Raw genomic sequence first — 23,797 nt, forward strand, 5'->3', positions numbered from 1 at the left:
GATCCTGGTTGCATAATGTTACAGCATGATCAAGAACTATGGGTGGGAAATCTGTTTATCAAGTTGACTTTTCTGGATGAGTTTTTAATGGTTGCGTATGCAGTGGCAATTCTACATCTGATTGGAACTTGTGAGAATTCCCATGCTAATTTAGTTTTGATTGTTAAACTATAGATCTGATAATTGATTTTAACCTGCCTAAAATAATTTGGTTTCAGGTAGCAGTGGGATGGATTTCTCTATTCATAAATCTCCATAATTATTGTCTGTGATCAAAGATTTTTGTCAGAGGTCTGTTAGATTGGGATTGCCACCCAAATCTGAGCAGTCCTGACCAAACACAGAATTTTTGACTTGATTAACATGTCCCATACCAAAAAAATAGTCGAGAAATGAGTTTCTCGTATAGGGTAAAGGCATCAATGATTTGACAGTTCAATTTTGGAACCACTGTTGAAATTTTCCTCCAAAACAGGATAAATCTACTTAGTGGTGACTTGGAATAGCATCTCTTGAAACCTTCGTTATATTTTAACAATGCAAAACGAGGACACTTCACCCAATACAACCAGATATTAAAAGAATATTCAATTCAATCAGTTTCCTGTTTTGACACAAAATGAGCTCCCAACAATATTTTAGCTATGTAATGTTCAGACTATCATTACTTGGTTATTTGTTGGCAAAAAAAAGTTGGGACCAGCATCAAAGCATCTAGATACATATGATCTTCTGTAAATTTTAGCCACATTGGCTTTTTCTTGATAAAATTAAGTTAAAATGGCAGCTCATATTATATTGATGAAACTATGTTTGAATTATTGAAAATTCTCACCTGATGTAGTGGAATACCAGACCAACTAAAAATGTTCCTTTGGCCAAATTCAAATGTAGATATTGGCTTCTATTGTGATATTCATTTCTTTTGAGAATATCTTGTAATAATTTTGTCAAAATTTTTGACAGACAGCAACAAGCCCTGTTGAAATATAGGTGACTGTCAAAAGTTCACTGAACATGAAAACAGATGAGAAAAATTGGTGTCAAAATTCAAGGGTCCTCTGACAAAAACTTAGTTGTCAAATTTATGGGTATATTCTCAACAATGAGAGGTTTTAATGATTATAATTTGTAATAATATTTAACATTAAAAAAAGTTTTTATTTATTGTAGTTTTACTGATTTTTCCATCATCTAGGGAACTGCTGCTTGGCCTCACGCTATGTTCACATGACTTGGTTGATCTGGTTTGACTTGGTTGATCACAACACCCTAATTCATTTATCACTGAATAAATTTGAAGTACACCCTCTCTTAGTAAATTTTATACATCTTTCAAATAGATCCAAAGCTGTGAAATACAAAATATTCTCTCTGAACCCCCCTAATTAGCATGGAATTTCTATCCCACCCAGGATGCTAATGAAACATATTATACTCCTTGGTGTCACAAATTTCTATGAGTAGGACATGCATATTTTAAGAATTCTGGACTTTCCAGACAAAGGATAGTAAAAACTAAATTTTTATAAGTGGATTAAACTGGTAGATTAACTTTGAAATGGCCAAATGTTGACAACACTTTAACTGTCAACAACAAAGAAATGTTTGCTGGACCATTAAAGCTGAGACAAAGGGGATCATTCCAGATAGCATTTATAAAGTGACCTAACTCACACTATTATATCACACAATATCATATAGTTTGTGGTAACAAACTGTAAGTAAGGAGCAACCTGGCTCAATAGTAACCAAGACTCTAAAAAGTGGAACTTTGATACCAGTAGATACATCAAAAGAATTGGATTTTTATGCTGATTTCAAATATATAAGTTTGACCAAGTTTAGTCTTACCCATAAAAAGTTACAAACCTGAAAACATTTGCCTTATTTTAAAAAAAAAGGGGATACTAAAAGTGATAGAATCTTAATGAAAATCAAACCATTAGATTCAGTGTAACACAAAACCCTATTATAGATGTCTCAAGCTGCTGTCTGCAAAAATGTGGAATTTTGTATTTTTTGCCAGAAGAGAGATTATTAAGGCATGTTTATTTGTGGTTCTTTTTTTCAGGGGTGAGTGTATAAATCCAGTAGTCCTAGAATATGGGGAGAATGCTAATTTGAACAGAAATTAAAAGTTCTATTGCCCTTTTTAAGTGACAAAAAATTGGAGGGCAGCTTGGCCCCCTCCCATGCTCATTTTTTTCCAAAGGTCACCCAATCAAAATTTTGAGATAGCCATTTTGTTCAGCATAGTCAAGAATTTAATAAATATGTCTTTGTGGATGACTTAATCCTCCACAGTTCCCAGGGGAACGGCTACAAGTTATGAACTTTGTCCATTGTTTATATGTTGAAAAAGTTCTGGATATATTGTTGGAAAGTTTACATTGCTTATTATATAAATATAAAGTTTCTGTCATTTGCCTTAATCCCCTACACTCCCTGGAGAAAGGGCTGCAACTTATGAACTTTGCCCATTGTTTGCATACAGTATTGGTTATTGGGAAGTATAGACTTTTTCAGGAGGTTTTTTATCTGGTGGGGGGGGAGGAGTCAGAGGAGGAGGTTACGTGGGAGGATCTTTCTATGGAGGATGTTTTCCTTGAGGGAAGGGGCATTTCTGTTAAGGGGGTTCTGTATTTCCTGGCATTATTAAAAAACAATCAGAAATTAAATAAAAAACAGGTTTTTTCAACTGAAAGTATATGAGAGGGTATACCCCCTAATCAATACCTTGCTCTTTATGCTAAAGTTTTTTTAGTACTTTCAAAATAGCTATCTATTTTAATTAAATGGCCTTTGTGATTCAAACAAAATTTGAACTTTGGCACAAAGATTTTCAGTTATCAGTTTCTTTTTCTGTGGCATTAGTTCTAAAATGCAATTCCTGTTATTAGAGTAGAAGTTTAAGCCATATCAAAGTTATTTTTTCCAAAATTTAGGAAATGTATTTGCATATTTTAAAACATTATAAATTGGGATTGAGCAAAGTTGTGAAGCTGAAAACAATTTTGGGTAAAGTTCTATGAAATCATATTATTGAGTTAGGACTAAAGTGAATGCACCATTTGATGCCTTTTTTTATGCTGATTACAAATATAATAAGCATTTCTATCGGAAATGAATTTCAGCCCCCCCCTATATAGGCTATACCTAACCTAGCCTAACTCAACCTAACCTAGCCCTGAATTTGCATATATAGGGGGGGGGGGCTGAAATTCATTTCCAATAGAAATGCTTATTATATTTGTAATCAGCAAAAAAAAAGGCATCGAATGCTGTATTCACTTTAGTCCTAACTCAATAATATGATTTCGTAGAACTTTACCCAATTTTGTGGTATTTCATTTAAGCAGAAGATCTATTTTGCAAGGTTTCACTTTTATAACATTCAGATTTCTAAAGGTCAGGACCCTCTAGAGAGAGAAGGAGTGGAGGTAGGTACTTCAAAATACCTTCCCATGACATACTTTAGCCTGTAGACCCATCCCTGAAAGTTTCATTTTCCTAACCTAACCCCTAGGCTATCCAAGATAGCCAAAAGTAGCTAAAGTAGAATTTTACCCTGTTTTAAAATAGGAAAAACATTCGAGAATTCTGATCATGAATGACGCATTCAGAACACATGAAACTTATCAAGTTTCAAAATGCCTAGTGCTTAGAAAAGTGTTGCCAAAACAAGCTTTGATATTGTTGATCAACAAACCCATGTGTTATTGTGAAATTTAAATTGTGGATTATTGCCTCAGATTGTGAGTCAAAGAAATCTTTCCAAACCTAGTGTGTTATTTTCCTTATTATTAGACCCTAAAGTGTTTTGTTATACTTACTTAACTTGGGGTTTTATGTTATTTTAAATTTCAGCGTTTCTTGATTTCGAATTTTCTTTATCGTTGTGCCGGTGCGAAGTTGCCAGAATAATTTTCTTTTCGGTGAAACCGAAAATTAAGCCAAAAAGTCGTTGAATCTGCATCCTAGTGTCGATTCAATGACTAAGCAAACAGAAGAGGGATGGTCACCTGCCACAAGCGCCGATGTACCCGCCGGGAGTAAAATCCCTTAATCTGCGGGGGTCAAGTGGGCAGGGAGCAACTCTTTCCTTACTGAGTAAGCTTCGAAGATGCTACGATCACCTCCAAAATCAAACAAAAACACCAGCAAGCCCCAAAAGTGAACCAAGGAGAAGGACTCGTAAAAACAAACTCCAGGAAATGTTAAAATTCAAAAAACTAAATCACCAGCAAGAGAAAAAAATTTGAGAGCTTCCACCATCCCCAACTCTCCCAAATTATCATATTGTATCAATAAAAAAGAAAAACGGAACATTTTTTGTAACAGATGATCATGCATTAATCAGAAAAGCAATTTTTAAAGTAGCCAGAGTTAAGCTTGACCTTAGTGTCTAAAAATCAGCAACAGCAGAACTTTATTTCCAAGATGCTGTGAGAGCTGATAATGTAATTCAAAACTCTAGTTTAATTTAGCTTACTAAGTCGAGAATTGAAGCCGCAAAACTCATCAGAGGAAAGAAATTTCAATACGTATTTTATTGAATTCATCTTTCTTTGGAAAACACCAGAAATCAACTCTGAGTTATTAGACTCATCAAAAAGAGCTCTTACTATCACAAACACGACTAGGCTTAACAAAGGAAATGAAGAAAGTCTGACGCCAAGTAAGTCAATCATGGTTGCAATGAAAATTGAGCTCAAGTATGATGTATATCTATATGGGCTAAAACCCCTTCAAAGCCCTACAAGGCCAAGCCTTTAAACTGCATCAACTTTCATGTGAATTGCCGCACTAAAAACAATTGCCATCAAATAGATCCCTACTGCTCCAAATTTGGAAAAGACAACCATAATTTACCATCCTGTCTTGCTCCTGAGCGCTATTGCAAAAACTGTAAGACAACATGGCACAATGCATTTCAAAAATATCTATGTCTCATCCCCCACCAACAAACGGACATTTTGAGAATTTCAACTGAGCAAAATATTCCTTTCTCAATCGTTGCAGCAAACATACCTAAAACTCCAAAGCCAAGTGGTGTCCCAACGTAAACTAAAGAGGTACAGAAATCCCACGGAATCCAAGATTATTATTTTACAGGTACTTCTTATGCAAACTCCCTCGCGGGTATAAAAAATAGCGCAGATGTTCCAGGAAAAACCCAGTTAGTCAAAGGTAAGACCTGGCGAAATAAAAACACAGCTCCAACACTTGAAGCTACTGATCATATGAACAGTTCCGAATTCCAAAAGTTGGGCATATTTTTTACTGTACATCACCTTATCTCGACCTCTTGACAATCAGAGTAAGTCAAAACTGTTCTAACAAGGAAAGCAATTACCACACCTTTAGGCCAAGAAGTTTGGAGACAAGCTAATACCGAATTTGAGAAACTTAATAATGAAGTGGCGTTTCCTCCTGGTTTTCAAAAAGTATTAAAACAAGTCCAGGCAGGACAAAGAACCAAAGCCTTCTCAAGTCATTATTCTTCTGGTCTTAAGGAAGAGACATCCAAAAAAACAAACAAACTGCAGAAGGAAAATGCTCCCTCAGTGACAAGTGATGAAAATTCAGAATTTACAATTACAGAACGTACAATTGTACCAAATTTAGTACACTTTCCTTCGCCCTGTGCATCTTTACAACTGATTCTTTAAGCCGAAAATTCGGTACAAATGCAAAAAAAATCAGCTGTTTTAATCGATTGCCGGAATTGGACTTTCACTGTTCATTGTTATAAAAATGCTGATGTATCGTGACATGTCTCTCTTTTCTTTCTTGACTTTGAAGGGACCCTTTAGGTTCTGTGTGAACGTACGTTATCAATTGTTGGTTAAGAAAAACCTGACATCAAAATTATAACTAAAAAAACGAGGCCCATTTAGTTTCATCTCTGAAGTATTATGTAGTACATTGACGACATCTTTTTCTTTTTAGATGCTCTTCGATATTGAAAGAAATAGATTAATAGTAACAATGATAAAAAGATAAAAGGAGGAAAAAAAAGAAAGGAAAAGGAAGATATTGTTTATTTTGTAGAGAGTACTGTTCGAAGGAAAATGCGCGTTTTGCGCTTCATACGCGCTAAAATTTTTGGTGTCTGGTATATTTTTTCCTGAAAAAGTACATCTTTAGACCTTTTTTAGGTATGAATCAAAATTTTGACTTAGCAACACTGCTTAGAGGCGCTTACTGTCACGTCTAAGTCCAAGGCCTCATCTCCAATTTCATTGAAGATACTCATAAGGTCGCGTATTAAATTTCTGAAGCAGGTTTCAACAACCGTTAGGTCATCAACAAATTTTCATCGGTAAGGAAATTCCTTGGCGAGGCTGTTAATCATGACTGAAAAAAGAAGGGGACATAGGAGAGTACCTTAGGGAATTTCGTTGTGGAATGAGAAAGGATTTGAATAATGATTCTGGTATTGAACAACCTGCAATCTATTTGTTAAGAAGGAGGCAGCCAATTTCATCGGTAAGGGATCAATATCGAATTCGCTGATTAGTTCCTCAACTAAAATATTGTGGTTAACAAGGTCAAATTCTTTCTGAAAGTCAATGAAAATTTGCCTCAAATATATAAGTCAAATATTTCAAAATGTGTATATGCTATACCTTAAGATTGACTGAGGGTATCAAGTTGAAATTTTCATTTTGTTTTAAGGGGGACATTGAACTAGCCAAAAAAAGAAGGAACCCTTAGCCACTAAGGGTTTTAAGTTGAAACTTGTAAGGAATGGTGAACTAAATAAAAAAAAAACATGTGTATCCAGGTTTAAAATATTTGTATCTTCAAATTCTCAGGAACAGCTAAAGGTATTAATATGATATGTTAGGGAATGATGAGGGAGATTTTGAACTAGATAAAAAAAAATACTATGTGCATCCAGGTCTTTAAACTCGTGCATGTGTCAAGGATCGTTTAGGGTATTAATTCGAAACTTTCTTGTAGCGCTAAGGGGGTGCTGAACTATTATTTATAAATTGAAAGGTACTATGTGAGTAGAAGTTTTAAAAATGCTGTATCTGCAATATGCCAGGTTAATGGTATAATAATATTCTTTACGTTTTCTATGATTTGTTTTTCAGAATTGGAAGAAGGTGAAAAGCCAGCGAATGATGAAAAACTTAATCATAAAAAATACTCTGAGTTGTGAGTTAAACAGAAATTTAATTCACCAGCCAATTCGGCACAATTGGAGCTTGAACTTGAGAATCCTGGGACTAGGCTATTTTGTGGCCTAGGTGAAGGTATTATTTGAGAGCAATACTATCGCCTTTTTTATTTCTTTTGTGATTGTGATATCAATCAAAATTTTTTCTTTTGTGATATTATCAAAATTTCTTAAATATCTAATTTTGTTGTGGAGAAGAGTACCACTCCACCTCGTAATCGGGGTGTTTTCTTCTGGGTATATTTTGGTTTCTTGGTCTATTTCTTACTCTTATTTTCAAAATTCTTTTCTTATTCTACCGTAGTGTTTTGTATGTTAATTTCTAGGACAGTAGGGAGTCTTGCGGTTAGATTTCTAACACCATACCAGTGCTGCTGGTGGTGCTACTAGAGTATAGTAACGCAATCTTCCCGTTTTAAGCGTTCTACAATTTCTTCCTGCAATAAGATGTTACAACCAGTGTGGCTTTGAAAAGTGTACTTCCTTTGGAGGCCTTAAGGGCCAAACTATTTGGCGCAAGGTGCCAAAATCTGTGTTACCTCTAATATCTCTAGCTATCTTTTTGCGGAGGTACCAGACCCTCCTGTCTATATTGCAATGACGGTACTAACAAAAACTTTTACCCCGCCGGGGCTCAGGGAAAAATAATATTATGTATTTTTAGAAAATAACTCACTTTAATCTCCAATGTCTACTCCAAAAAAAAAGGTGAACTTCTATGAACGATGTTTATAAACAAACTCTGAAGTCTCAAGACAGTCTAAAAACAAATCAATTTTTCGCACAATGAAAGCTTGTATTGGGTTGGACCCCAGAGTGGCCAATCCTATGAATGAGGACTTCCAGAAAGAAATAACCCTCTATAAGAAACAACTTACCTAAATTTTAACCTTCCCCGCCATCTAAAGTTTAACCCCCCCCCTCCATTTTCTGTCCATATTCATGCTCATGTGTTTCATCCTGGTCTAGTACACACAAAAGAACAGTCTCGATAATTCACTGTGGATTCCAAAATTAGGCCATTTACAAAATTTATTCGATTTACTTTACATTTTCTGATCAACAGTTTCTGAGCACACAAGCGAAATGACGGGTATTTATGGAAGTGACAAACAAAAAACAATTAATCAAAGAAGCCAGTTTAGCTACATAAACACAAATACGGGAAAATCTGACTGAGAGAAGCTTAAAATATTTATTGAAGTTGATTATTTAAAACCCAAAATTCAATAGTGGGACTTTAAATTTTAATTGTTCACATGTTAATGTGAAAACTTTATTTATATTGATATGATATGGTCTTTTTCTAACGAATCTATGCTAGGCCCTTTGGATACAGGGGTGCAGCTAGAGTTTAAGTTTGGAGGAAGAGATTAAAGAATATGTCGACAAAATCGTTCAGTTTTACGACAAATGCTGACACACAAGGTAAATTTCCGAAAGACATTTTCGAAGGTGGTTGACACATGTTGGCGACACCGTGCTATACTCCTGACTGGATATTATGGTTTTTAACCGATTGAATTTTAGATTTTTCACCCTAACAAGTGAACATTCATTAAACAAAAATGTTTAATTTATTGTATTCTTTTTAGTTATTTTGGTAGAAGATGTACGTTCTTGAAGTCACCATACATTTAGAACATAGCTGCACCAGGTATGTGTTGACTAGCATTTACAACAACTATATTTCGACTTCATTTGACTCACCTCTGGTGTTCTCTCCACCATGGTCAGACATAGCTGGTGGCTCCACCCCCAAGGACTGGGCAAGCCAAAATTACCTGAGGAATTTAACTGAAGGAATTTTTGATACTGAAATAAGCACCAAACGTCGTTCAGCAGATTCATGGCGAAAAAGCGTATAATCAGGCTATCAGAGATAACGTAATCCTTGATTCGACCCTAATAACCTTACTAGTGGTACAAATGTGAATTATTGCTTAAACAATGGATTTTGGTAATGTTGATCTTTCCACCTGTTCGTCTTAGAAGGCTGCGTGGGAGTAGGGAAACTAGAAGAAGTTTTTTTTCATATGTTCGCAAGTTGGCTTGGGTTCGTCAAAGCATCATAGTCTCTCACCTCTATACTAGTGAAAGTCAATTCGTCTGACTCTGCTTGATTCTGCTGAATGAGTGTTGCTTTGATTTTTATCCCTCCTATGTAATTGATCTCTGAGTTACTTTATATTGGATTAATTTTATTTGTTATTTGGATACTAGTGTTTTGTCTCTGCTAAGGGAAGCTCTTTAACAGAATATTTTTTTTTTCATTTGGCTAAATGTGCCTTTCAGTTTCTCCTCCCCCTCTTCGTCATTATTATTCACTGTCTCAAAATTAAACGTTTCAGGCATACTGAACTTTACCTGGACCCAGTCTTGGCTGTTACCACAAGCTCGGAACTCCAATTGTTTTGCCATTGACCAAGCTAAATATATATTCTTATGGGCCACACTTCTCCCTCAACCTCACGTTACTTCAGAGATTTAAATCCCAAGCAATTCCCTTGTTCCCAAATATTTAGTTTCATGTTCAGTAGCAAAATAGGCGTAGAGATGACGTATGTGATCACGTTTAATAGAATTCACTGAATCTTCATTATTTGGCCAAAACTTCAAATTGAGCCTATAAATACTCAAATATCAATCAATCAATACCAATATTGCCCAAAAAAAACACACAAGGGTTCAATATGGAGTAGACAAAGAAAAAAAAAACAAAAAGCAAAACAACAAAAAACAAAAGAAAGAAGAACACACTCACAAAAAACTATACTACCAAAAATAGATTCAATATTTCTACTAACACATAGCAGGATGGAGGCTGTTTAGCCTATCAGGCCTAGAAAAATAGCGACCGCAACGCTGCTCAGCCACGGTTAGTGGCTAAGTTAAACCGTACGCTGACACTAGTATTTTGTTTCTAGCTCATAGGGGTATACACAAGAGAAATTTCGCGAAACAAAAATAAACAGATCTAATAGTCTTTTTATCAGTTGCAGTAAACATATTCCTAAATGGAGTCAATGCGAGGACATGAGGCATCGCAAAAGCGTTGTAGACACGGGCGAGAATACGCCTGCTGTAGCAAGCTTTACAGCAAACTAGCACACCAAACGCTTTTCTAAATTTCTCACTTAGATGAGAGATAAGGAGAGCCCTTGTCATTTTTACACTAAAAGTAAGAACATGGCTCTTCAAAGCATTAAAATTGAGACCAATTTGGGCATATTCCTTACTAAGCACAGACAAATTCTCCTCAACAGATGATACAGTTCTACTTAAATTTAGGATGTCGTCAGCGTAATTGAGGATGGAAAGATCAAAACCTTTAAAAACAATACTAATTTTAGCCTTTTTCTGGGGTGCAACCACACTATTATTATACAATGGTGGTAAAGTTACACCGCCCTGGCGTATTCCTTTCCAAACTCAAATTACGGCTTTACACATTACGTAACCATGACGAGTAGGTACTTTTGCATAAACACATAATCTTGCATACAGATTTTTAAATACCCACACAACTGAACAATTTAGATTTTGCTGCTGCGCACTATACAGCAAATGAGAATTCAAACTAGAATCGAAAGCACAAGAGACATCATGAGCCGCAAGGACAAGAAACTCACCACTATTCTTTATATCCATCAGAACGTTGGTCAGTATATAATGCATGTGTTCCTGACTATGGCCTTCATTAAATCCAAATTGGTTGTCCGGAGTTGAACAAGCCTTATTTATGTCCTTAATCACTAGTAACTCCAGCAATTTACACAGAAAAGAAGAAACTATAATAGGCCTATAGGAACAAAATTGCCGGCTTTCATTATCTTTTTTCGGAACAGGAGTCAATGCACCAACACAAATAAAATAGGGGACAATACCAGAATTAAAAATGATTTGGCAAAACAAATGTTGATGCTGCAGCACCTTATCACTTGTATGTAATAAATGAAATTTATTTCATTTAGAAATAACAACAAAACCAATATCTGATTCAGTATCAATTAGACTCTCCACTAGTCATGATTCATAGCGGGTTTATAATACTGGATCAGGTGGAGAAAATTTGCTAGTGAAATAGTTGATCCAGTCACTCTCACTTGGAAGTTCTGAAGCGACACCTTTTGACTTATTTCCCCCAATGAATCTCCGAATTTCATTTGGGTCAGTTGCAAGACGCTTGCTCCTGCAGTCAATAATCTCAGCTTTGTGATCGGAACAGACTTTTTGGATCCGGAATCAGCACATATCTTTGGTCCATTTGGAAATAATCATGTGTTTGAGATTTACTTCTTTTCACAGCTTTCCCATACTGTTTTAATTTATAACATCTGATGTATTCATAAATTCATCAATAAAATTACTAGTATTATTTTTAATGGTGATTCACTGTGTCAATAGTGCTGGTTAGTCTGTGCGTTTGACTGATCATCCGTTTGACATATATATATATATATATATATATATATATATATATATATATATATATATATATATATATATATATATATATATATATATATATATATATATATATATATATATATATATATATATATATTCAAGCTCCTATCTCCAAAAATGTGGAATTTTGTATTTTTCACACAAAGAAACATTACAGATGCATGTTTTTCTTCATTTTTTTCTTTTTTTTCCAGGGGTGATTGTATGAATCCAGTGGTCATAGAATATCATGAAAGGGCTCATTTGAACGGAAATTACAAGTTCTAGTGCCCTTTTTAAGTGAACATAAAATTTGGAGGGCAACTAGGCCCCCTCCCACAATCATTGTTTTTCTCAAGTCACCCAAATAAAAATTTTTAGATAACCATTTTGTTCAAAAAAGTCAAAATCTAATAACTATGTCTTTGAAGATGACTTAATCCCCCACAGCCCCTGGGTGGATTACATGGGAGGATTTTTCCATGGGGCATGTTTTCATGGGGGAAGGGACATTTCAATGAAGGGGGCGCCGGATTTCCAAGAATTATTTAAAAAACAATCAAAAATTAAATAAAAAAACAAGTTTTTTCAACTGAAAGTAAAGAGGAACATCAAAACTTAAAACAAACAGAAATTATTATGTAGCCTATATGAGGGGGTTTGTGCCCTAGTCAATACCTTGCTCTTTACACTAAAGTTTTTTTTAGTACTTTCAAAAGAGCTATCTATTCTAATTAAATGACCTTTGTGATTCAAGGGTCATTTCTAAAGAATTGGAACAAAATTTGAACTTTAGTGTAAAGAGCAAGGTATTGACTAGGGGGCAAACCTCCTAATATACATAATAATTTCTGTTTGTTTTAAGTTTTAATGTTGCTCTTCACTTTCCTTTGAAAAAACTTGTTTATTTTTTATTTAATCTCTGAAAGGGGTTAGGTTAGAAAAATCAAACTTTCAGGGATGGATCTACAGACTAAAGTATGTTCCAAGAAGGTATTTCAAATTATCTATCTTTACTGTTGCTCTCCCTAGAGGGCACATACCTTCACTGACATTTAAAAATTTCAGTGTTATATAAGTGAGACCTTGCAAAATAGATCTTCTGCTTAAAAGAATTACAAAAAAAAGTATTTTCAGCTTCATAAATAATGTTGTTTTTTCAAAAATCCAATAGGCATAGACCTGTAAAGTACCGTAGGCAAACTTCTAATACTAAGAAATTAGAACAAGATTTACATAGTAGATTCACAATACTTTTTTGGATTATGTTCTGGCCTCAGGTTTATTACTGAAAATTAGATTCTTCTAACTGTCAAAATTCTAGTCTAGCTACTTTTTGTTATCTTGGAAAGGGGTTAGATTAAGAAAATGGGTAAAATTTTAGTTTAGCCACTTTTGACAATCTTGGAAAGGAATTTGGAGAGGAAAATAAAACTTTCAAGGATTGATCTACAGACTAAAGTATATGTAAATTCTAGTTTAGGCTAGCTACTTTTTGCTATCTTGGAAAAGGGTATCATGGAAGGAATTTTGCTCTAGATCTGCCTATGTACCAGCTTGACAGGTCTATGCCCATTAAAATTTTGACAAAACAACATTTTACCTTACTTTTTGGTTCTGAAATTGATTTATGGATACCTTGTTCTAATTTCTGAGTCTTAAAAAATTGCCTACTTGACAGGTCTATAGCAATTGTAGTTTTGTTAAAACAACATTATACCTTATATTTTAGTTTCCTTTTCTATTGTTTTACATTTGAAAATTCATTTCCTGTTATTATAGTAGAATTTTAAGCCATATCAATGGTTTAATTTTCTAATTTTAGGATATGTATTTTCAGATCTTTAAAACCTCATAGATTGGGATTGACCAAAGTTGTGAAGCTGAAAACAGTTTTCTTGTGTTTCTTTTCAAGATAAGATAGGCTATTTATTTAAAAAAAAATCACAGTAAATTTCTAGGTGGCCGTGTAATTTAGCTAGGATGAAAGTGATAACATCATTTGATGCCTTTTTTTATGCTCTTTCATAATGCAATAATTGCTTTGGTTGTAAATTCTATCTTGAGCCCTTAAAGGGGCCCCAAATGTATTTTATATGAATTATGAATGAGCATAAAAAAGCATCAAATGATGTTTTGACTTTCATTCTAGCTAGATTATATGGCACACTCCAAATTTATGTGTACCTTGCCCCCCCCACCCCCTAATGTGAAAATATATACTCTGAATTGGAATATATCCTGAATTGTTTACAGCAAATTTTTGAATTGCAAAGTTCAGTGCTACTTTTGTCAACAGCATTTGAAAAACTTGAAACAGTAGGAAAAGGGTTTGAATTGAAAATCAAGTATTTTGTAGGTTAGGTTATGTTAGGTTATAACTTCTTTGTGTTGTTACAAAATGAAATACCTTTGGGGTCCCTTTAAGGGCTCAAGATGCAATTTGCAACAGAATCAATTATTGTATTATGAAAGAGCATAAAAAAAGGCATCAAATGATATTTTTACTTTCATCCTAGCTAAATTACAGGGCCACTTAGAAATTTGCAAAAATAACTAGGCCTATCAAAAGCCCAAAAATGGCCAAATTTGGACTAAAGACAGAAGATCTATTTTTAAGGTTTCACTTTTGTAACAAATGTTTTTAAAGGTCATAAAAGCAAAAGCTCTCCAGAAGGAAAAGGAGTGGAGGTAGGTACTTCAAAATACCTTCCTACTTTAGATTCTTTTGGCTATCTTGGAAAGGAGTAATGTTAGGAAAATGAAACTTCCAGGGATGGGTCTACAGGATAAAGCAGTTCCCAGGAAGGCATTTAGAAGCACCTACCTCCACCCTTCTCCCTCTAGAGGGTCCTGACCTTTAAAAATCTGTGTGTTATAAAAGTGAAACCTTGCAAAATAGGTCTTCTGCTTAAATGAAGTACAACAAAATTGTTTTCACTTTTACAAATTTAATCAATCCCAATTTATAAGGTTTTAAGATATGCAAATACATTTCCTAAATTTGAAAAAAAATGGCTTAAAATTCTACTCAAATACCAGGAATTGCATTTTCAGAACTAAAGCCATAGTAAAAGAAACTGATAACTGAAAATTAAGGTAAATGTTGTTTTGTCAAAATTTCAATAGGTAGTCTATAGACCTGTCATGTGGGCAAATTTCAGGAACCTCTAGAGAGAGAAGGAGTGGTGGTAGGTACTTCAAAATACCTTCCCAGGACATACTTTAGCCTGTAGACTCATCCCTGAAACTTTCATTTTCTTAACCTGACCCCTTTCCAAAATAGCCAAAAGTAGCTAAAGTAGAATTTTACCAAGAAGGGATTAGGTTGCTAAAATTAAACATCTAGTAGCCTAATATATTTAGGCCCAAATAAATACTATGCGAAGGTCTTGCCAAGCTTCTATGTAAGCCCTTTTCTGATTTCTAATTTTCAGAAATCAGCCTATGTGACAGTGGATGTAGGTACTTTAGTAAATTTGCAGGTGGCACAATAATTTAGCTAGGATGAAAGTGAATACATCACTTGATGCCATTTTTTATGCCCTTTCATAATTCAATGATTGCTTCTGTTGCAAATTTCATCTTGAGCCCTTGAAGGAGCCCCAAGGGTATTCATTTTTGTAACCACCCAAAGAAGTTATCAACAGTGGTTAAGTTATTGAAACGTTGTTTAAAACATATCTTTAATTTATAAATAAGTTTTTCAAGAGTAATATATTCAAAAAATACTAATTTATAACAATTCAACCTCATTTATTGGGCAACACAAATATAAACTGTATTCTTAACATTTCAAGTTTTACAAATGCCATTGATGAAAATAGCACTGAATTTTGCAATTCAAAACTTTGCCTTTAACAATTCAGGGTAGATATTTGCACATTAGGGGGGTGGGGTGGGTAAACTTCATGGTAACTTTGCAGACAACCATATAATTTAGCTAGGATAAAAGTGAAAACATCATTTGATGCTTTGTTTATGTTCTTTCATAATTTATACAAAACAGTTTTGGGGCCCTTTTAAGGGCTCAAGATGCAATTTGCAAAAGAAGCAATTATTGAATTATGAATGAGCATAAAAAAATAGGCATCAAATGATGTATTCACTTTCATCCTAGCTAAATTATTTTGCCACCTGCAAATTTACCAGTTCTTCAATATATATCTTCAAGGGACATAGGCCTACTTTAGTCTGTAAAACCATCCCTGCAAGTTTCATTTTCCTAACCTAACTCCTTTGCAAGGAGCAAAAAGTAGCTAAAAGAGAGTTTTACTCTATCTTTGATCTTTCATAGTTCCAAATAATTTAAAAAATAAACTGAAGGAGTCACGGAATTATTCAAGATAAATTCTTTGCTCAAAGATAGGCACATGAATAATTTTTGAAAATGGCAGTATTTAACTCAGTGTTGCCTTATCAAACGTTTTTCTCCCTGGTAAAAATTTAAATATTAAAATTGAAATAATTATTAATTGAAAAGGAATAAATTAAAAAAAACTATTACTTATTATTTGTTAAGGGAGAAAAATGAATTTTATGTAGTTTTTTAATTAATTCTTTCCCCTGAACTCGTTTTAGATGAGTCAAGCGACTCATCATTTAAGGAGACCATGAACTATGGAGACTCTACTTCTATGTTCTATGTTTTAGCAAAAAAGGACAGAAAATACAAAGTTAGTTTATGGGGATATTTAAAAGCTGTGGCCTTCGCCAAAGATCTGGCCTTTTTTAATTTTAAGGCCATGTTGTTAATGGCCATGGGAACTATTACTACAATATTTTGATTGCACTGATTCTTTTTCCATTATGTATTATCATTTATTCCTTTACTAATAATGGGAGACAGAAAATTGAAACAATGAATATGCATTTGTATCGTGATGACATAAAACTAATGGTGGGACAAAGGGTGTATAGCATAATGGAAACAAATGTCCCCTTAGCTAATATTTTCATAATCTAAAGGAATTAGGATTTCTAAAAGTTCTTGTATCCCTTATATCATATGCAGTGCAGGAGCAATGCATATGTAAATAGTGATGATTTACTTATGTAAAATCACAATGTATTTTTTTCACCAAGACCCTTCATAAAAAAATTTGTTTGCCCCCTTAAAAGAGTCAAAAGTGCTTAAAGGGTATCCGGCCCCACAAAATCTCTTTTCCCAAAATATGTTTGATAGAAATTTTGAGGTAGTTATAAATAGTTAGAAATAGTCAAAACATCAAAAGACTAACCTACGTGTTGAAAAATAAAACACAGCCTTACCGGGCAACAGATTTTTACCTTTTCCAGTGTTACATATCAGTGTTATAAATGTTTACATATCAGTTTCATGAAACAAGCAGTCGTATAAGCTTTTGAGGTTTATTCGATTGGAAATTCGAATTTAAGGTCTTTTATTTTTTTGTATTTTAGATTCAAAAGTGATGAAAATACACGTAGACCTCACCCCTTCCTTCTATTTTTCCCAAAATGTATCTGATCAAAATATTCAGATTAGTGTATATTTCAAAATAGTCAAAAAATCGAATGACTATGCCTCCGGTTCGATGTCAATCCTTTCATTGGGCAAGGGTTGTGAGCTATGCAAGTTTATTGTTGTTAACATATAGATATCAAAGAATCGGTCATGGGAATGTATAGAAGGTTTCGGCAATTCCAAGGAGGAGCGGGCCGGAGATCACTTATTTATTTTGAGGCTATATGGTTATTTATTTCTATATTCATAATAGGAAATAAAAAATGACAACATTTAATTTGTATTTCCATCATATCTATAGTGAACAGATCTTGAGATCTGGGGTGAATATAGTATGATGAATATATCATTCCCTTAAGTTAATTTTTAGTTCAAAATAATTCAAAGGAGGGAATAGGTTTCAAAAAATTTGTTCCTTCTATATAAAGTGAAGCACATAAGCGTTACCAAAGTAAAGAGTGATGTGGGCACAGTGCATTATTTTTTGACCAAGGGATTTGACCTGGAGATTGGCGCACTAGAATAGAACAATCTTTGGCAGGGATTTATATGACCGAAAATTAAAGTTCTAGTGCCCTTTTTATGAGTCAAGTAACTGGAAGGTAACAAGCTCCAATGCACTTTTTCTCCGAAAGCATCCCGTCCAACTTTTGAAATAGCCCTTTTTATTTAAAATAGTCCAAAAGTAAAATAACAGTGTTTTCAGGGTTTATACCCCCCCCCCCCACCCCTAGTTAACCTCTGATCCATCTACAAAATCCCTTTCAGCATACCTTTAAAATATTTCCTTAACATTCTCAGCCATTCCTTAGATATTTCTGATACGGTCTTATAACACCTAGCATATATATAGTGTGTTTTGATTTTGTTGACTATACCTTTCAATATTTACTGAAAGTTTCTTCTTGATACCCCATTTTCTAATTATCCATCTCTTAATTGTCTTCACACTAATGCCCAACATCTGGAAACATCCCTCTCAACTTTTCCTGAAAGTTTCACCTTGACATTCAAATCCTTTTTGGAGGGCCAGGAAAGAAAATTTTCCATTTTTCAAATACAAAAATCTGGGCAATTTTCATGACTTGCCCTGGGGCTATTGGAATCTGTCAATCCCAGAGGCATCGAGCTCTACAAGGAAAAATCCTTAGATTGCTCCTAGCTGCAATTTAAGGTATTTAAGACATAGTTATTTGATCTTTGGATTATTTTGAACTAAATCCCCATACTCAAGTTCTTATTGAATTTCTTTGTTTGCAAAATGGAAATAAGAGCAGGCTGGCTCACTTTTCATTACCCTCTGATCACTTTTAACTCTTAAAACAAGCACTGTATCTATTAATTATCCAATCAAATCACCACTCTCTTAATTTTATATGACCACCTCTTCTGGCTCAGGAAAAATCAGCAATACGAATACATTGAGCCCTTATGACTATTATATAAAATACAAGATGGCCATTTCTAATAAAAAACGCAAGAGCAGTGCCTCTAGTGAGGGATGTTTCCTCCAGGGGTGTTTCCTCTTTCAGAGTAAGCATGAAATTATCAATCCTCAAAGTTCCCATTTAAGGACAAAATTAGAAATTATCAATCGAGGAGAAATGTTGCTGACACAATGCGCAGACTCAGGCTGGTAACGGAAAATTCGGCAAAAATAGAAATGAAGTTGAGTTTACTTGTGTGTCTGAGGCTAAGCCGAGTTGATCACCTGAGTTGAACCCATACTATTAGGAAATATCCCCCGAGAGAAGGCTCGCATTATCGTTTCTGCATTTGGAATCAGGCAATGATTTCAAATTCAGAAAAAAAAACTGTGGACCACTTCAGTCAATAATAAAGTCTCAAACTTAAGTAAACTAGTAAAGGCAGATGACTGGATTAAATTCATTGATGAGTTTTTGGAGTTAAGCCATAATACTGCAGTATTTGTTCTAAGAACAAATGTAATGTTGAGACATATAGTGTTTTATACGAGAAATTTGGGATTACAAAGTTAGAAGTCATTAAAAGACTAGAGATTTGAAAAAAACGAATAAAATGATGAAGATAGGGTGAAACTACTATTAAGGTTGGAAAAATTAATGTTTTGCGGCTTAAAGTACGTATTAAAATTACAACTTCATCTAATTTGCCGGTTTCCTATTTATTTAATCTAACACATACTCCATGAAGCAGAGATTCTTGTCCAAGTAGACCAACGAATGATCTGAAAAGTTTTGCTTCTGTTTATAAAGGTACACATCAAGGTGCTGTCACTCTTAAGGCAAACAATTTAGAATGTACTGAACTGTATGGAACTAAATCGAAACACACTATGCCCACACAGGTTGTCAAGAGGACGCGCCAGAAATGCTTCAGCATTAGTTAAGGGTATTAAGTTGAAATATTCCCAAAGAAAAATTATTTCAAAAATGTGTGCTTACATCACCTTACCTAAAATAATACTAGGCGAAATTAGTCATATAGAGCAGTGAACTTTAACAATATATAATTAAATAAAAAAACAAGTTTTTTAAACTGAAAGTAAGGAGCGAAATTAAAACTTAAAACGAACAGAAATTATTCCGTATATGAAAGGGACTGTCCCCTCCTCAACGCCTCGCTCTTTACGCTAAAGTTTTTTATTGTTTTAAAAAATAAAGTTATGACACAGAGGCAAACTTTAGCGTAAAGAGCGAGGCGTTGAAGAGGAGACAGTCCCTTTCATATACGGAATAATTTCTGTTCGTTTTAAGTTTTAATGTCGCTCCTTACTTTCAGTTTAAAAAACTTGTTTTTTTTATTCAATTCTTGAACGTTTTTGAATAAATGCAGGTTTTGATCTTGGCTCACCGTACATGAATAATTAAAACAAAATTTTCATATTAATTTACTTTTATTTAGTTAAATGGCTTTCTCGAAACTTGTTTAATTTTATTTACGAACGTTTTTATTAGTAATAAATATACGTAACTTACGAATTAACTTACGTAACGAACTTCTATATTCATATATTTTTAAAACGTTTACTAGGGGATTCACCCCCTAGTCAATACCTTGCTCTTTAAGCGAAAGTTTGAATTTTGTTCCAATTCTTTAAAAATGACCGCCCAATCACAAAGGCCGTTAATTAGAATAAATAGCTCTTATGAAAGTACTAAAAAATCTTTGGCTTAAAGAGTGAGGTATTGACTAAGGGGTGAACCCAATCATATATGTAATATTTTCTGTTCGTTTAAAGTTTCGATGTTGCTACTATTGCAGTTGAAATACTTGTTTTTTTATATTAAATTTCTGATCTTTTTTAAATAATGCTGGGAAGTCCGGCGTCCCCTTCATAGCAATGTCCCTTCCCCCATGAAAACTTCCTTCATGGAAAGATCCTCCAACATAACAACCGACCCCCCCCCCCTACCAGGAAAAATATCCCCTGAAAACGTCTGTATACTTCCAAATAACCAATACTATATGTTAACATTGAGTAAAGCTCATAACTTTCAGCCCTCCCCCCGGGAATTTCGGGGGATTAAGTTATCCTAAAAGACATGCTTATTATATTTTCGAACATGCTGAACAAAATGGTTATCTCAAAATTTTGATCAGGTGACTTTGGGAAAAAATGAGCGTGGGAGGGGGTCTAGTTGCCCTCAATTTTTTTTATCTGTAAAAAGGGCACTAGAACTTTTAATTTCCATTCCAATGAGCCCCCCCATGATATTCTAGGACAACTGGGTCGACACGATCACCCCTGGAAAAAAAAAACAAAAAAACAAACAAATAAACACGCACCCGTGATCTTTCTTCTGGCAAAAAAATGCAAAATTCCACATTTTTGTAGATGGGAGCTTGAAACCTCTACAGTAGGGTTTTCTGATACACTGAATATGATGGTGTGATTTTCATTAAGGTTCTATAGCTTTTAGGGGGTCTTTCCTCCTTTTTTCGAAAATCAGCCAAATTTTCTCAGGCGCCTAACTTTTGATAGGCAGGATTAAACTTGATGAACCTTATTTATTTGAAATCAGCATTAAAATCTGATTCTTTCGATGTATCTATTTGTATCAAAATACCGTTTTCTAGAGTTTCGGTTACCATTGAGCCGGGTCGCTCCTTACTTACAGTTCGTTACCACGAACTGTTTCATAAGTACTGATTCTGTTGTACAATGTTAACTTTGCAGGTTAAAACACGTTCACAGATGTTTAAACGTAGGTAATTGAGCAGTAATAAATATAAAAAAGAGCTGCAAAAATACTCCCTCGGAGCGAATAGGGCATCAACTTTTTTTTGCGAATATACACGTCCGGAGCAGCTAAAGGGTTAAGAGACCCATTGTTTGATGTAAAGTCAGTTAAACAAGGTACAAAAGCCTATGCTTAAACAATAGCCATAAAGAACATTTGACGAATCTTCCTCGCCTTAACGAAGCGCTCACGTTTTAGAACCATACATTAATCAACTGAAGACAAATATGACTGTTGAGTTTATTTTTTATGAGACTGAAATTACGGAATTAGAATAAATAACGGAGTCAAACTCAAAACGAGCAAAAGTTAACTTGAGTTTGGCTGAAAACCCCCATGCCTGCTCAAGACTACAGAGTTTGCACTTTACTGAAAATAAGGTGCAGCTTAAATTTTTAACACTTTTTACTTTAGTTAATAAAAAAATATAAAAACTTTAAGGAATAAATATCATTAGATTTAGCCTGTATTAAACGATAATTTTATTTCAGCAAAGTAGAATTTATGATCTGCTCTTGAGAAGCCAAGGGGGCCTTCAGCCCTATTCGTGTTAATTTTTGCTCGTTTTTAGTTTGAATAAGTTATTTATTGTAATTTCTGTCTGTTTGGAGTTAATTTGTGGTATTTTTACACAGGAAAGATTATTTGACTTTATTTTTGGCAATATTTGGCCTAATAGAGCTCTTTAATTTCTTTGAAGAGCTTTATTGTGTGGAAAAAAGTTTTTAAATTAATTTCTTCGTTAATTTAATAAATTGATTTAAAGTTGAAAGTTATATTTTCTCTTTTTGATAAAAGTGATGGGAGGGCTACCAGCCCTCCCCAATACCTTTATTTCCAAATGCTTCTGATAAAATTGTAAGAACTTTTTTTGGTTTAAAATCTCAAATAATTATAGTTGATTATATGTTTAATAGCCTATCCTCAGCCTTTGTAGCAAGGGCTATAAGTTATTCTAATTGCCCATTGTTAACAAAAAACAGTATTCTTAAACAGATAATAAGGAGGAACATCAAAACTTAAATCGAATAGAAATTATTACCAATATGAGGGGGTTGCCGCCTCCTAATACCTCTGTCTTTACGCTAAAGATTGATTTTATGTCCCATTGCTTTAATAACGGCTCCTGAAATACAACAGCTGGTTAATTAGAATAATAAACGTTTTTCAAAAACTTTAGCGTAAAGAGAAAGTTAATGGGGAGGAGCCAACTTCTCTCAAATATCTAATAATTTATGCTAGTTTTCAGTTTTGATGTTGCTCCTTACTTTCAGTTGAATTTTTTTTATTTATTCTTACATAGCATTGATACTTATATTTTTTGTCGCCTAAATACACTCCCAAATGATCTGCGTAATAATAAAATTACAGACATAATGACAAAAAGATGTTCCGTATACTAAATAAGATCGAAACTAATATTTTGTTTAATTATAAGGAAAAATAAAGTAAAATATATATAAAGTAAAACACTTCTAACATATATCATATTTAAAAGATTTTCTCCATTACGAGTCCTTTTATTACGTGACAAGTTGGTTTTCTAATTACAACATATCTTACATATATACAATTCGAAAGGTTTTTCCCCAATATGAGTTTTTCTATGACAAGATAATCTGGATTTGTAAGTGAAATATTTGCGTTTATTACAAATAAATGTTTATTACATATGTCACATTTCAGAGGTTTTTCTCAAGCATGAGCGTTTTGGTTACCAGATTTTTTTCCATCATTTACAGCAAATACTTTAATGTGAATTGGCATCTCCTTGAATTGTGGACAATCCAAATTCATTTCTTTTTTTAGAAATATTCTTGCAAGTCCAGGCATTCTGGGTAATCTACATACCTGATTTTTGATATCATTATCAAGGAATGTGGCAGCAGGGATAACTAGAATAATATGAAAGACATAGAAAATAAATCACTATACCTCATATTTTTATCTCTTCTTTTATTTGGTACACAACTTTGGTTTTAGTTACTAACCTTACAGTTAATATAGATTTAACAACTATTTAATTTAAAAGCTGATTTATTAACAACATATTCTATTTTTCTTATGGAATTTTATTTCAAGATTTTCTTCTGTCAATCTGTTTCTGGATATAAAACTTCTTCTTAATTTATTTGTCTAAAAAACATTTCCTTTTAATAAAAAACGTACAAAATTTAGTGAAATCAAAACAAACAAAATTTTTCTAGAAGGAGTGGGTCCAGTCCACCTCCCCTATCCCCAAAACAATTTTTTATGGCAAAACATAGTATATACTTCATTAAGAATACACAGTAATTAGTATCGTAACTGGCTAGAGATTTTAAAATAAATGCGGGGGAGTTTTGGGAAGGGGTGACCTTTGATAGACACAGGTTTGATAAAGAAGAGAAGGAGAAGGATTGACCAAAAGATGCATACAAGTTAAGGTTCTAGACACCGTTT

The 23,797-nt window shown here is 33.8% G+C and overlaps 1 protein-coding gene across 3 annotated transcripts in view; it reads right to left on the bottom strand.

Moving 5' to 3' along the window:
- Positions 1–9,701, bottom strand: part of LOC148947379 (uncharacterized) — a 67,229-nt gene extending 57,528 nt beyond the window's left edge. For 2 of the 3 annotated variants that reach the window (XM_089095818.1, XM_089095816.1), the window contains exon 1: positions 3,837–3,892. The gene's annotated coding sequence lies outside the window, so the exon portion shown is untranslated. Of the gene's footprint in view, positions 1–3,836; positions 3,893–9,562 lie in introns of those variants that run through there. The other variant, XM_089095817.1, reaches the window with a different exon arrangement.
- Between the last annotated feature and the right edge of the window lie 14,096 nt (positions 9,702–23,797).

This window comes from Artemia sp. Qi Xiang Cuo, chromosome 10 (genome assembly GCF_049724085.1).
Source record: "Artemia sp. Qi Xiang Cuo chromosome 10, ASM4972408v1, whole genome shotgun sequence".
Taxonomy (NCBI): domain Eukaryota; kingdom Metazoa; phylum Arthropoda; class Branchiopoda; order Anostraca; family Artemiidae; genus Artemia; species Artemia sp. Qi Xiang Cuo.